The following is a 14,386-nucleotide window of genomic DNA, read 5'->3' on the forward strand; positions in this document are numbered from 1 at the left end:
TCCATTTGCATGGAATATCTTTTTCCATCCCCTCACTTTCAGTCTGTATGTGTCCCTAGGTCTGAAGTGGGTCTCTTGTAGACAACATATATATGGGTCTTGTTTTTGTATCCATTCAGCGAGCCTGTGTCTGTTGGTTGGAGCATTTAATCCATTCACATTTAAGGTGATTATCGATATGTATGTTTCTATTACCATTTTCTTAATTGTTATGGGTTTGTTTTTGTAGGTCCTTTTCTTCTCTTGTGTTTCCCACTTAGAGACGTTCCTTTAGCATTTGTTGTAGAGCTGATTTGGTGGTGCTGAATTCTTTAGCTTTTGCTTGTCTGTAAAGCTTTTGATTTCTCCATTGAATCTGAATGAGATCCTTGCCGGTTAGAGTAATCTTTGTTGTAGGTTCTTCCCTTACATCACTTTAAATATGTCCTGCCACTCCCTTCTGGCTTGTAGAGTTTCTGCTGAGAAATCAGCTGTTAACCTTATGGAAGTTCCCTTGTATGTTATTTGTCATTTTTCCCTTGCTGCTTTCAATAATTTTTCTTTGTCTTTAATTTTTGCCAATTTGATTACTATGTGTCTCGGCACGTTTCTCCTTGGGTTTATCCTGTATGGGACTCTCTGCGCTTCCTGGACTTGGGTGGCTATTTCCTTTCCCATGTTAGGGAAGTTTTCTACTATAATCTCTTCAAATAATTTCTCGGGTCCTTTCTCTCTCTCTTCTCCTTCTGGGACCCCTATAATGAGAATGTTGTTGCGTTTAATGTTGTCCCAGAGGTCTCTTAGGCTGTCTTCATTCCTTTTCATTCTTTTTTCTTTATTCTGTTCCACAGCAGTGAATTCCACCATTGTGTCTTCCAGGTCACTTATCCGTTCTTCTACCTCAGTTATTCTGCTGTTGATTCCTTCTAGTGTATTTTTTATTTCAGTTATTGTATTTTTCATATCTGTTTGTTTCTTCTTTAATTCTTCTAGATCTTTTAAAATATTTCTTGCATCTTCTTGATCTTTGCCTCCATTTTTTTCCCAAATTCCTGGATCATCTTCACTATTATTATTCTGAATTCTTTTTCTGGAAGGTTGCCTATCTGCCGTTCATTTAGTTGTTTTTCTGGGGTTTTATATTGTTCCTTCATCTGGTACATAGCCGTCTGCCTTTTCATCTTGTCTGTCTTGCTGTGAATGTGGTTTTTGTTCCACAAGCTGCACGATTGTAGTTCTTCTTGATTCTGCTGTCTGCCCTCTGGTGGATTAGGTTATCTAAGATGCTTGTGCAAGTGTCCCAATGGGAGGGACTGGTGTTGCGTAGAGCTGGCTGTTGCTCTGGTGCAGAGCTCCATAAAAGTTTAATCTGCTTGTCTGCTGATGGGTGGGGCTGGGTTCCCTCCCTGTGGGTTGTTTGGCCTGAGGCAACCCAACACTGGAGCCTACCCGGGCTCTTTGGTGGGCCGAATGGCGGACTCTGGGAGGGCTCATGCCAAGGAGTACTTCCCAGGACTTTTGCTGCCAGTGTCCTTGTCCTCACCGTGAGACACAGCCACCCCCCGCCTCCACAGGAGACCCCCCCAACACCAGCAGGTAGGTCTGGTTCAGTCTCCTCTGGCGTCACTGTTCCTTCCCTGGGTCCTGATGCGCACACTACTTTGTGTGTGCCCTCCAAGAGTGGAGTCTCTGTTTACCCACAGTCCTGTCAAAGTCCTGTATCAAATTGCACTAGCCTTCAAAGTCTGATTCTGTAGGAATTCCTCCTCTCGTTGCCGGACCCCCAGGTTGGGAAGCCTGACCTGGGGCTCAGAACCTTCACTCCTGTGTGTGGACTTCTGTGGTATAAATGTTCTCTAGTTTGTGAGTCACCCACCCAGCAGTTATGGGATTTGATTTTATTGTGATTGCGCCCCTCCTACCATCTCATTCTGGCTTCTCCTTTGTCTTTGGATGTGGGGTATCTTTTTTGGTGAGTTCCAGTGTCTTCTTGTCAATGATTGTTCAGCAGTGAGTTGTGATTCCAGTGCTCTCGCAAGAGGGAGTGAGAGCATGTCCTTCTACTCTGCCATCTTGAACCCTTGTATCATTGCTTGTCATGTATTTTATTTATATATAAGTACATAAGCTTTATATAATTGAATATATTGTTGCTATTATTATTTTGAACAAACTGTTATCTGTTAGATCAATTAAGAATAAGAAAATTAACGTTTTTATTTTACTTTCACTTATTCCTTCTTCAGTGCTCTTCTTTTCTTTATGTAGATCTAAGTTCTGACCTATCTTATTTTACTTATCTCTGAAGAACTTCTTTTAACATTTCTTGCAAGGCAGGTCTACTGGCAAAAAATTCCCTCCATATCTGTTTCTCTGAGTAAGTCTTTATTTCTCCTTTACTTTTGAAGGATAAGTTCACAGAGTACAAAATTTTAGGTTGGTGTTTTTGTTTCTCCCGATACTATACATATTTAACTCAACTCTTCTTGCTTGCATGGTTTCTGTGAAGTTGGATATAATTCCTATCTTTGTCCCTCTGTAGATAAGGATTTTTCCCCCTCTTGGCTTATTTCAAGATTTTTTTTCTTTATCTTTGATTTTCTGCAATTTGAATATGATAGGCCTAGGTGTAGTTTTTTGATATTTATCCTATTTGGTGTTTCAGAGGTTCCTGGATATGTAGTTTGGTGTCTGACATTAATTTGGGGAAATTCTCAGTCATTATTATTGCTTCAAATATTTCTGCTGTTCCTTTCTCTCTTTCTTCTTCTGATAGTCCCATTACACATATATTACGCCTTTTGTAGTTGTCCGACAGTTATTGGATATTCTGTTCTTTTTTTCAGCCTTTTTTCCCTTTGCTTTTCAGTTTTAGAAGTTTTTGTTGAGATATCCTCAAATTCAGAGATTCTTTCTTCATCCTTGTCCAATATAATGATGAGTCCATAAAAAAAGCATTCTTCATTTGTGTTACAATGTTTTTGATCTCTAGAATTTCCTTTTGATTCTTTCTTAAAATTTTCATCTCTCTGCTTATATTATTCACCTGTTCTTGAATGTTGTCTACTTTTTCCATTAGGGCCGTTACCATATTAATCATAGTTGTTTTAAATTCCTGATCTATTAATTCTAACATCCTTGCCATATCTGAGTCTGGTTCTGATGCTTGCTCTGCCTCTTCAAATTGTGTTTTTTTGTTTTTTGCCAGTTAGTATGCCTTATAATTTTTTTGCTGAAAGCTGGACATGATGTTTTAGGTAAAAGGATCTCTAATTAATAGGCTTTTAGTGGTGTGGTGGTAAAGTGTAGGGGGAGGGGAAGTGTTCTTTGGAACTATGATTAGGTCTCAGGCTTTTAGTGAGCCTATGTTCTGGGCTGTGAACTTCACAAGTGCTTCTCAGTTTTGTTCTCCCTTAAGTGGTACAGGATGTCTAGAGTAGGCTGGAGTTGGGTTTTTCCCTTCCCCTGGTTTGGTTAGACTCTTATTATCAAAGACTCCAATAGGTTTTGCGATGGCAAAATAGTTTATTTTGAAGGCAGACCTTGTTAAGAAGAATAGAGTTATCTGGTATATTTCAAAATGGTTACTTTTCTCCTCCTGCTGGAAGCATGAGAAGATTTTTCTCTGATATTCACTGAGAGAACCTGCTAGAGCTTCTGGAAGTAAAACTCACAAAGTGTGGGGGCTCCCCTATGCCTGGGCCCCTCTGGAGTTTTTAACTCTTAGACTAGCCTCCAGCAATTTGTCAGTTATAGTACAGGTTTTCATACCCTGGTAATGGTTCCCATGGAGGTTTCTGCTTATGGGTTCCTGCTCCAGTAAGTTGTGATTATCTGTATTTGCCTGTTAGTCTCTCTAATTCTGGGGCAGCAGTTTGGCTGCCTGTGACCTCATTTCTCTGATGGATCTAAAAGAGTCGTTGACGTTTTGGTTTAGTCAGCATTTTACTTATTAGGAGGGAGTGATGCCTTCCAAGCTCCTTATGTGCCTGACTGGAAGTGTCTCTACCCATTTTAAAATTGGGTTTTTGTCTTTTGATTATTGAGTTGGAAGAGTTATCCATATATTCTGGCTTTAAGTTCTAGTTTATTTTTTATTTTGTGGTTGTTTTAGTCCTGTAAATTTGTTTCTTTATTTTGGGGTGGTCAAATTGATTAGTCTTTTATGTAATGACTTCGTGTTTTGTGCCATGTTTAGAAAGACCTTTCCCACTCAAAAATATGAAAAATATTCACCCACATTTTCTTCTAGTACACATATGATTTCATTGTTTTTAACACTTAAATCCTGCCTGATGTTGCTGAGCTAAAGATATAAATGATTCCAATACCGAGAACATCTTTAGGAAACGTGTGTAGAATTGTTATAATTAGGCAGTAATTTGTCTGTTTTGTTTGTCTGGAAGCAGGCTGGCCTTTGGCAAAATTGTGAAGCTAGTGTGTGGCCTCCTCTCCTGCCATTAGATGCCCTTTGGTCCAATCGCCCAGTACTCTTATGCCATCATCTAGCTTTCTTAAGAGCTCTGCACAGTTGAAAACTCTCTCCCATATCTGTGTCAAGTATTCATTCTCACCCAGCTGCCTATCATGTTCAAAAAAAGCTAATTTCTATTGATAACAGCTAGTGTATTACTCCTCTAAGAGGTATTTGCTTTTTGCTTCCTAGAAATGCAGTGCCTTAAACCAGAGTAAAGATCTCTGAAGAGTCTTGGAGGTTGGTCTCCAGGGAGAATTTTTTTACATTGAGTGACCTTTCTGGTGACCCTGAAAGTACTCCGTGTCAAGTGGTCACCTACTCTCTAGGATGGCCCAATCTGAAAGATTTTGCTCCTAATGAGGGACTGATGTTGAAGTCATACTCATCCTCCTCCCAGTGACTAATCTTTCATCCTCCCTTAATGGAATGTTAATGACCTGGGTTTGTTCCTCTAATAGAGGATATTGATGTTCTCAAAGGTTTTTGTATTTTCTTTTCTTTTTTTTTCTTTTTTTTTGCGGTACGCGGGCCTCTCACTGTTGTGGCCTCTCCCGTTGCGGAGCACAGGCTCCGGATGCGCAGGCTCAGCGGCCATGGCTCACAGGCCCAGCTGCTCCGCGGCATGTGGGATCCTCCCGGACCGGGACACGAACCCACGTCCCCTGCATTGGCAGGCGGACTCTCAACCACTGCGCCACCAGGGAAGCCCGATTTTTGTATTTTCAATGGTGTGTCATGTTATTCTTCAAATGGCAGCCATCCACTTCCATCCCCGAAATCTAATGAGACTCCATACTTGTTATGACACTTATTTTGTATTGTAGTCGAAAATGGGAGAAGGGACTATGTCTTGTCCCCCTCAACTTCCTTCCAGCACTAAGCATAGTCTGACCCCTCAATACATTTTTAATTGATGAAAAATAAAGGTCAAATAATTATTAAGAAACCTCTGATCTCACTTTGTCCATGCTGACATCACCTATTCTTTTGACTTCATTTTAGTCATCCCAAAATGAAAAAGTCAAAGTCCTGAGTTTCTTTTATACAAGTATGGACACAAGCTACATGAAGAAGAAAGTTGCTTACCATGAGACACAGATATATGGTTTATCCACCACTCATATCACTTGTTATATCAGTTGGTTGACCTAAATATTTCAAGCATTAGAAACAGTGTCAACAACCTCAGATCAAAATACACCACTGACATCTTAGAGGCAGGTCAAATTTATATGCAGCTAATCTTGAAGAAATCTCAGAAAACTGATAGGAAACAGGCACTGATAAGAAACAGGCTCAATGTTCAGAGATGTGTCTTCCCTTACATTCAAGAAGAATGAAGTTTAAAATAGTTAATAGTATGCATTAGCATGGACAGAAAAATCATAGATTATGCTTTGGATTTTGATTTGCTCTTCAATTTTGTAATAATTTAATGGTTTTATGACCATCCAAGATTCCGTTTGCATAACTCTTTATTTTAAATGGCATTTGATTACAAAATTATGTTGTTGGATTGGGCACAGCCTTACTCTGTTCTGCAGTGTAGTGATCAAGGGAAATGTGCTAGCTGATCTTATTTTTTAAAATTTGAAGTGAAATTATTTCTATCCATATCCAGTTGTTATTAAACTGAATCTCATACTAATTTATTGTAGATAATGTAAAGTATCTCTGAGACTTTTAGATATCATGTATAGTATATACATCACAGCTGAAGTAAAAAAATATGTTCCATTGTCTCACAAGTACAAGACATTTTATTTTGGTGAATTATGGGTATTTCTTTCCTAATTCTAATCATCTTCTTAGTCTTAGTTTATTGAATTGGTTTTCCTGTAACTATTAAAATAAAAGCTCATAATCTTTGACTATGAGATTGTCTACCACTCTTTCTTTGCACCACTACATTTTATATTTTTATTACAGTTGCTTTGGTGGTAGGATTCAAATGAGAAGTCAGTTATATATAGGGACAAATGAGTACAATTTCTCTCCTTAATTGAGTAAGTAAAGCTAGAGTTGATCGGCCAAAGATCATTACACACAGTTTTCATATTAGTTTTTGTCAGATCTAGAGGTATCGCTAATTAACACCCTCTTTCCAGGGCTACACCTGTAAAAGCTGTGTGAGCCTTTAAAGAGAGTTTTAAAAAATAAATCTTGTAATTTGATTCTAAAATGAAAGCCTAATGAAGGGCAATTTGCAAAACAAGGAATGGGCAATCTAGGAGATAGTCATCCTTTATTATTGGCACTGCCTTAGTAAATAACCCCAAATTTTAGTGCTCAAAGCAAAGGGGACACTTCAGACACTTATGTTGAAGTGGCAAAGGACCTCTCTTTAAAAATTTAAACCATCAAAAGAGTGTCCTGTAGTGATATCAGTTTCACTACTGGTTATTGTGATGTTCTGAAATTATTCCAAATACAGCCATCTGTCCTCCAGTGTTGGCTGAGGCTTCCCCGTTTAGATTTGATCTGACAAGGGATTAAGTGTGAAGGGCTGAGGCAGGTGTGGTTGACTGGCCTGGGCTGATTACCTCATTTATGGATTCCTGAAACATACTTCTAATAGATTTCCATGCTTCCAGTTTTCCTTCTCAGTCCATTTTCACTACTACTACTCTCACTCTACCAGAATCTAAAACATGGCTTTTGTTTTCAGCCTCTTGCTTTCCTGCTTAGAAACTTCACAGACTCCCCACTTCCTACAAGTTTAAGTCCATAGTTCATAATCTGATATTCATCATCCTTCTTAATCTTGCCTAAACTCCCATTTCATCCACTTGTTTTTGAGTGTCCACCATTGGGCCAGGACAGCTAGGTCAGAATATTGCTGGACCAGAGCTGAGTTTTAACTGGAAAGTTCCAAAACCATGACCTGGGATTCAACTATGTGTATCCAGTTCCAAAACATAATACAAAGAAAGACTATTTGAAGTCTCTGTATGGAAGACTTAAGAGAGATAGAATGGGGTGGAAGGTGTGTGTCAGCCTGGGAAGGGAAGTTCAGGAATTAGTAATTGAACTAAAAATATGATAGTAATTATTGGCAACACATTTTATGCAGTGCCTAGTACCTATTGGTAGGAATAGTAGAGCACGTTAAAGGAGCCACACTGAGCAAGTCAGTATTCCTTGTCATCCTCATCTGTATCCCCCATGCCCTGTGCTGGAGAGTGTGCAGGATGTGCTCCTTTGGACTGTAGCTCTACTCTGGTCCAGATACTTCAGCTGACCTTAGTAGTGCCAGGAGGAGTTTAAGAGCTTTTTATGAACAATTGTGCTTTGGTTGATATATCCAGCTGTTTGGCAGGCATTTCCGAGATGAGTGTGGAGGGAGAGGTCTGACTGGAGATGAATTTGGTAGTTACCAGCACATAGTAATAGTTGAAATCCAGGAAATGGATGATATCCTCCATGGAGAGTGTGTGGGGGAATAGGAGAAGGGAAAAACTCTGGGGAACACCAACACTTAAGGACTGGATAGAGGCTGAGAGAAAAAGAGGCCAGCAAAAGCAGTTGGAGAAGTGGCAAATAACGGTGGTGTGGTAACTGAACTTAGAAGGAGTTTCAGTAAGGAGGGAGGGGTCCACAGGACCAAATGCTGCAGAGAAACCAAGATAGATGGGGCTAGAATTATGTCTACCAGATATGGCCATACAGAGGTCAGTGGTGGCCTCGGTGAAGGTATTTGGGTAGAACGGTGAGATCAGTCCATGTGGTGAGCAAGTAGACAGAGTAAATCTGGATTACTCATTTCAGGTATTTTGCTGAGAAGAAAAGGAAGTGGCTAGAAGCCTGTGCAAAGTAAAGAAGGATATTTAAAGGAAAGGAAAGCCCCAAGCAGGTATATTAGTAGAGGGGGAGGGATCAGAGGAGTGAGAGAGCTGAAGGTAAAAAAATCCAGGGTGGGTGGGCTGGAGGAGGTAGGAGGGATGGAAATAGGAGCACAGGGTGAGTCGGGAGGATGGGGGAGCTGGAGGGGTGGGTAATAGCCCTGAATAGGAGGAGCCACGTCCCTTCCTCTGACCAAAAGAGTGGATTACAGTTACAGGAAAGTTTGCAAAGTGAAAGGAAATCGAGGCACATTTTCTATCAGCCACCTCTTACTCACCAGTTCAGATCCTCTGGGCCTTATTGTCTCAGGGGCCTTTGGCTATTGCTTTGTCTCAACCCGTCCTCTCAACGGGCTCGGACAGACTGACAAGGTGCAAACCCCACAGCTTCTCAGTGCTGGGCTCTGCCGTTTTCCCGCGGACATTGAGGCTTGAGACAGCGTGGGACGGCCTGGGGCACCTATGCACAGCAAGCGTAGCCTGGAATAGCCTGGAAATGCAGAGGAGTTAACGCAGCCCAGGGCTGCAAACCTTTGACGAAGAAAACCTTCATATTGACTCTCTCATTCCTTCATTTCCCTCTTTTCCCTCCCTCCTGCTTCCCTGGGAGTGCACTCTAATAACATATTTAGGCTGAATCTTATGGTTTTTGTATGTCAAATGGCCGAATTTCAGCACTTTCATATGATTCAACCAAATAGCACATAAACCATTGCTCTGCCTTCTGGGGAACTCAGGCTAAGAAACACTTAATGGTCTTATCGCAGTAGGAGGTATAGTCACCTACTGAACATGAGCTATTATTAATAGCTATCATTTATTCAGCAACTGCTGGGTGTCAGGCACTGTGTTAATTGTTTTGCATACATAATCTTATTTAACATATAAAGTAGGTATTATTTTTCCCATTTTACTCATGAGGAAACTGAGGCTAAAAGAAGTTAAATAACTTGCTCAAGACCATACAGCTAGTAAATGGTGGAACCAGATATCAAACCTGAGTCTGTCTGGTTTACAAGCCTGCAATCTCTTTACAGCACTATGTTGTCTTGCCTAATATAAATGTGATAGGGAGTTAAAGGAAGACTGTTAAAAAGGATAGACTTGAAGTAGTGAGGGCCCAGCTAGATTTAAAATTATGAGTTTATAGTGGCTCAGATTTATACCAGTGGTACAGATTTCTCCAGCTGTGTTCAGCCATTTGGCTATAGGATCAGAGAAGTCTGGTAATTGAATTGATTCAGGAGTGGGTATGTGGTTTTTTTTAATATCTTTATTGGAGTATAATTGCTTTACAATGGTGTGTTAATTTCTGCTGTATAACAGAGTGAATCAGCTGTACCTATACATATATCCCCATATCCCCTCCCTCTTCCGTCTCCCTCCCACCTTCTCTATCCCACCTCTCTAGGTGGTCACAGAGCACTGAGCTGATCTCCCTGTGCTATGTGGCTGCTTCCCACTAGCTATCTGTTTTACATTTGGTAGTGTATATGTGTCAATGCCACTCTCTCACTTCGTCCCACCTTACCCTTCCCCCTCCGCGTATCCTCAAGTCCATTCTCTATGTCTGCCTCTTTATTCCTGTCCTGCCCCTAGGTTCTTCAGAACCTTTTTTTTGTTGTTAGATCCCATATATATGTGTTAGCATACAATATTTGTTTTTCTCTTTCTGACTTACTTCACTCTGTATGACAGACTCTAGGTCCATAGTGGGTATAGTTTTGATAGTCACAGATGTACAATGGAAAGAAAAGGGAGCAAGGGGATTGAGGATACAAGAGAGTACAGTGATTTACCCTGGCGTGCAGACTGGGTAGGGGAAAGTGACGCCAGGTGGAGGCAAACTAATAGGGAGAAAATGGAGGGGTTCTGAGGTCAAAGATCAGATTTATTGGGAGAGAAGAATTGGAAAGTCTGTAGGATAACAGTTGTAGTGAGAGTGGGAAATTGGTTTGAAGGTATTAAAGGTGTAATATTTCCCAAAGGAGTGGGTTGTCAAAATGCAATGGAGGTGAAAATCACTGGAACTGAGGAAGTCAAGGCACTGTGAAGCCATGGCAGTATATTGATCACCCTTATGGATTTGGAAATCATCCAGGATGATGATGGGACTAGAGGTGGACTGTGAACCAGATGCCAGAGTTCTCAATAAACGCAGCTGAACTAGGAGTTGGGTACATGACAGGAGCAAGGAGAGGTAGGATGCTGTATATATAGTTAGTGTGATTTTCAAATAAGAAGGGATTTATCTTTTTTCACACAGTGTGAAATATTAATAGTTTAGAGATTGGCAAACTACCCATGGGTCAAATCTGGTCTTGTTGCCTGTTTTCGTAAATAAAGTTTTATTGGAACACAACCATGCCCATTTGTTTGCATATTGTCAATGGTTGCTTTCAAGCTACAACAGTAGAGTCAGGTGGTTGCAAAAAAACCAGTATATCCCCACAAAGCCTAAAATATTTACTATCTGGTACTTAAAAAAAAAAGTTTGGTAACCCTGGTTTAGAAAATGCGGTGGGGGAGTAAGGTGAATGGTGACATAGCTCTCCCTAACCCTCACCTCAGCCCAACATGTAGGCTGTGGAAGAAAATACAGCCTTGGGATGGCTTTATGGCATATGGTCTTGTAGGTAGAGAACTGCCTTTCAATTAGCAACAGGAGATGGAGTGAGTATTCAGGGAAGAAGTGGACACATAGGAGTGGACTGTGTTTTCCAAGGAATATGAGTTCCAGACTGTGCAGTGGAAGTGTTGGAAGAGAGACAAGGAGTTAAGAAACTGGATAGAGAAGAGAAGAAGAGAGGATTGGCATTGAGAAAATTGTTGGATTGTTGCTGTCCAGCCAGAGTTTGCAATTTGGGTGGTGCCCAAGGATCACAGGCATAAAAAGGCAAGGAGGAATTTACCCAAGGTTCTCATTTGGGTCAGGCTGAGCTACTTCCAGATTGCCTCTAGTTTAGCAAGTAGTTCCAAATTCCAAAGGCAAGCTGCCCATGGCAGGGTGGCTTCCAGGGCAGCCCTAGGCCTCTCTAATTTCCTTGTTTTGGCAGTCTGAGAAAAATGTCATCTGGTAATTTTTGAATATAGAATACAATCCTGTTTTTCCCCCGTTGGAATATTCATGGGTTTTACTTTCTGTCAGTGAAATTATAAAGACTGTAAATTTACTTTTTGGTCACATGTGCATGCTGGTAACTCTTGTTTGAAGGTAGTACATTATTTTTAAAATATATCTTAAAAAAGTTTTAAAAATATATCTAGAAGGTATCCCTGGGTCAGAGTCATCTTCTTCTTTCTTTCTATCTTGAATAATATTCAGATCCATAAGTTCCAGCAGGGCTGGGACCATATTTGGCTTTTTCATTGTTGCGTCCTTAGAGCCTAGGAGTAGTAAAAGCTCAATAAATTTTTGGTAGATGAATAAGAAATGGTTTTTCCCTTAATGGAATATGACTTAGGTATTAATGCTGAAAGTACTGGAAAATACTATTTCAGATTTTCCAAGAAAACTAGAGCTTGCTCAAACTGGGGTGGGGGGGACCTATAGATTTTACCAACTTTTTAAAAAGTACCACAGGAGACCATTTTTTTAAAGAAATAAATGCTTTAGGAAAAATTGTGATTTGAGTTGTATTAACATTGGTGAATTTTTAGAAATATGTCATTTTTTAAAGTGTTACTGAAGTATAGTTGATTTACAATGTTGTGTTAACTTCTGCTGTACAGCAAAGTGACTCAGTTATACATATACATATTCTTTTTCATATTCTTTTCCATTATGGTTTATCACAGGATACTGAATATAGTTCCCTGTGCTCTCTGGTAGGACCTTGTTTTTTATAGAAATGTGTCATTTTCAACATGATTTTAAATAAATGATGTATGAGGGGCCTGGGGTTAAACAGGGGGAAGAGACAGCAGAAAATAAATGGTAAAGGAACACAAAATCTAAGCTCTCAGTGTTTCAGTCCTTTTGGGCTGCTATAATAGAAAAACCATAGACTGGGTGGCTTAAACAACAAACATTTATTTCTCACAGTTCTGGGGGTTGGAAAGTCCAAGATCGAGGTGCTGGCAGATTCAGTATCTGATGGGGGCTTGCTTCCTGGCCCACAGATGGCCAGCTTCTGGCTGTGTCCTCACATGGTGGAAGGGGCAAAGGTGCTCTCAAGGGTCTCTTTTATAAGTACACTAATCTGATTCATGAGGGCTCCACCCCCATGACCTAAGTACCTCACAAAGTCCCCACTTCCTAATACCATCACATGGGAGATCAGGTTTCAACATGTGAATTTTAGAGGGATGCAAACATTCAGCGTATAGCACTCCACTGCAATACTTATCCTCAAAATTACAAAGAGAATCATTGCCAAAGTAGGGAAGGAACATAGGAGGTAATCCAAAGAGTTACAAATCTGGACAGCCATGAGAGGAAAAGAAGTTGAACCAGAGAGCTTGTCTTGCGTTCATCTATTTTGAGAAAGACTGGATAAGACCATGGCTTCAAGTTGTTTATTTTGAGAGGGACCATATTGAATTTGAGCTTTAGAAAGAGGCAGTATGGCACGGTGGTTTAGAGTCTGGGCTAGTGAGTCCTGGCTCTACCACTTATTAGCTGTGTGGGCTTGAGCAATTTCTGTAACTTCTAGGCCTAGGCCTCAGTTTCTTCATCTGTAAAATGGAGTTCATAATAGTACCTACCTTATAGAGTTGTGTATTAAATTATTATATATATCTATATATGTATATATATGGACCATAATCTGGTTCATAATAAGAACTCAAGAATCAGTAGTTATGATGATGATGTTTGGTATTAAGTAAAAAAGTCTCCAGTTTTACTGATTTAGGTGTAGCTTCTTACCAGTACCCAGTCCAATAACCAAGTGAAAGGTTTTGCTTAATTTTAACTTATCCTTGGCCATTTTGGCACTTTGGGCATATCATGGAAGAGGATTTACAGTTTTTTGGAGGAGGTGGTCTGTATTTTTTAATCCTTTTTCCCCGTGAGTTTCTAGGACAATTCTAAAAATCGTGGCATTTTCTTTGGTGTACTTCAAAACAGTACCATAAGGTGGAGCTCTTCCCTTACTCTAGAATCACAAGTGGCTTGAACTTTAAGACTTGGATAGAGTAATGAAAGCAACTTAAAATTGTGGTTTTGCTACACTAAAAGTAGTCCTGTTTTTTAAAAGAATAAAGCAAAAAGTTTGAACTTTAAATATCTCGCAATAGACAAACACTTGCTTCTAGAAAAATCAAAACATCTATTTGAAGATTTTAGATTCAAATCAAAAACATGAGAAATTCTAAAAAATCAGGCAATCTAAAATGAGTTGCATAATATAAAGCACTTTACATAATGAAGCCTAGTATGTATGTATGTGTGTGTGTGTTACACATCTCAATCTCCTAAAGACTGTTAAAGGGTCTCAAATTGATGTCTGAACGTGCTTGCTCTTGGGAGGACTGGGTAAATCTAGGTCAGTTGTCTGATGTCATTTGCTTACATATTGCAGGTGTCTTCCCCAGGTGTCAAACATGGCTGTAGGCCTTCAATGCTGATGAGGATGATGGACCCACCTATACACCTTGTGACCAGCACATAATGAGAGACAGAATGCCAAATATTTTCACCCTGTTCATGACCAAGGTTCTGGATCCTCATTCTGTGCCTAGTGGACCAAATCTAATTGCAGGGAGTATCAGAGGCTGGTACAACTTGGATGGGTGGGGTTCCTCATGGCTTAATCAGGAAATCCTTAGCCGAGTCTGAAGAGGGCATCACCTGGGTGGTGGGATCATGAATAATTTTGTGTGTGTGTATATATATATATTTTATATATATTCTGATGTGAATCAAAAATCTTTTACAACCATTCTCTATTGGCTGATCTTTTTTAAAAAATTATTTACAATGAATATATAGTATTTTTGTAATCAAATTAAAATAACCCAGTCTCAGTTTTGGAAGAACAAACAAACAAAATATGCGAAGTCAAAAACTAGATGAGATCCAAACCTCTGGTCTTGGAGGGGAGCCCAGAGTATCACCAAAACTAAAATATGGGCTAAATATGGG

General features: G+C 39.9%; 1 long non-coding RNA gene across 2 annotated transcripts in view; it reads left to right on the forward strand.

Moving 5' to 3' along the window:
• The window catches only part of LOC132482699 (uncharacterized), a 78,147-nt gene extending 63,995 nt beyond the window's left edge, over positions 1-14,152 (forward strand). For both annotated transcript variants that reach the window (XR_009530939.1, XR_009530938.1), the window contains one exon: positions 13,824-14,152. This is a non-coding gene — a long non-coding RNA (uncharacterized LOC132482699). The remainder of the gene's footprint in view (positions 1-13,823) is intronic.
• The last annotated feature ends 234 nt before the right edge of the window (positions 14,153-14,386 follow it).

The sequence above is a fragment of the Mesoplodon densirostris genome, chromosome X (genome assembly GCF_025265405.1).
Source record: "Mesoplodon densirostris isolate mMesDen1 chromosome X, mMesDen1 primary haplotype, whole genome shotgun sequence".
Taxonomy (NCBI): domain Eukaryota; kingdom Metazoa; phylum Chordata; class Mammalia; order Artiodactyla; family Ziphiidae; genus Mesoplodon; species Mesoplodon densirostris.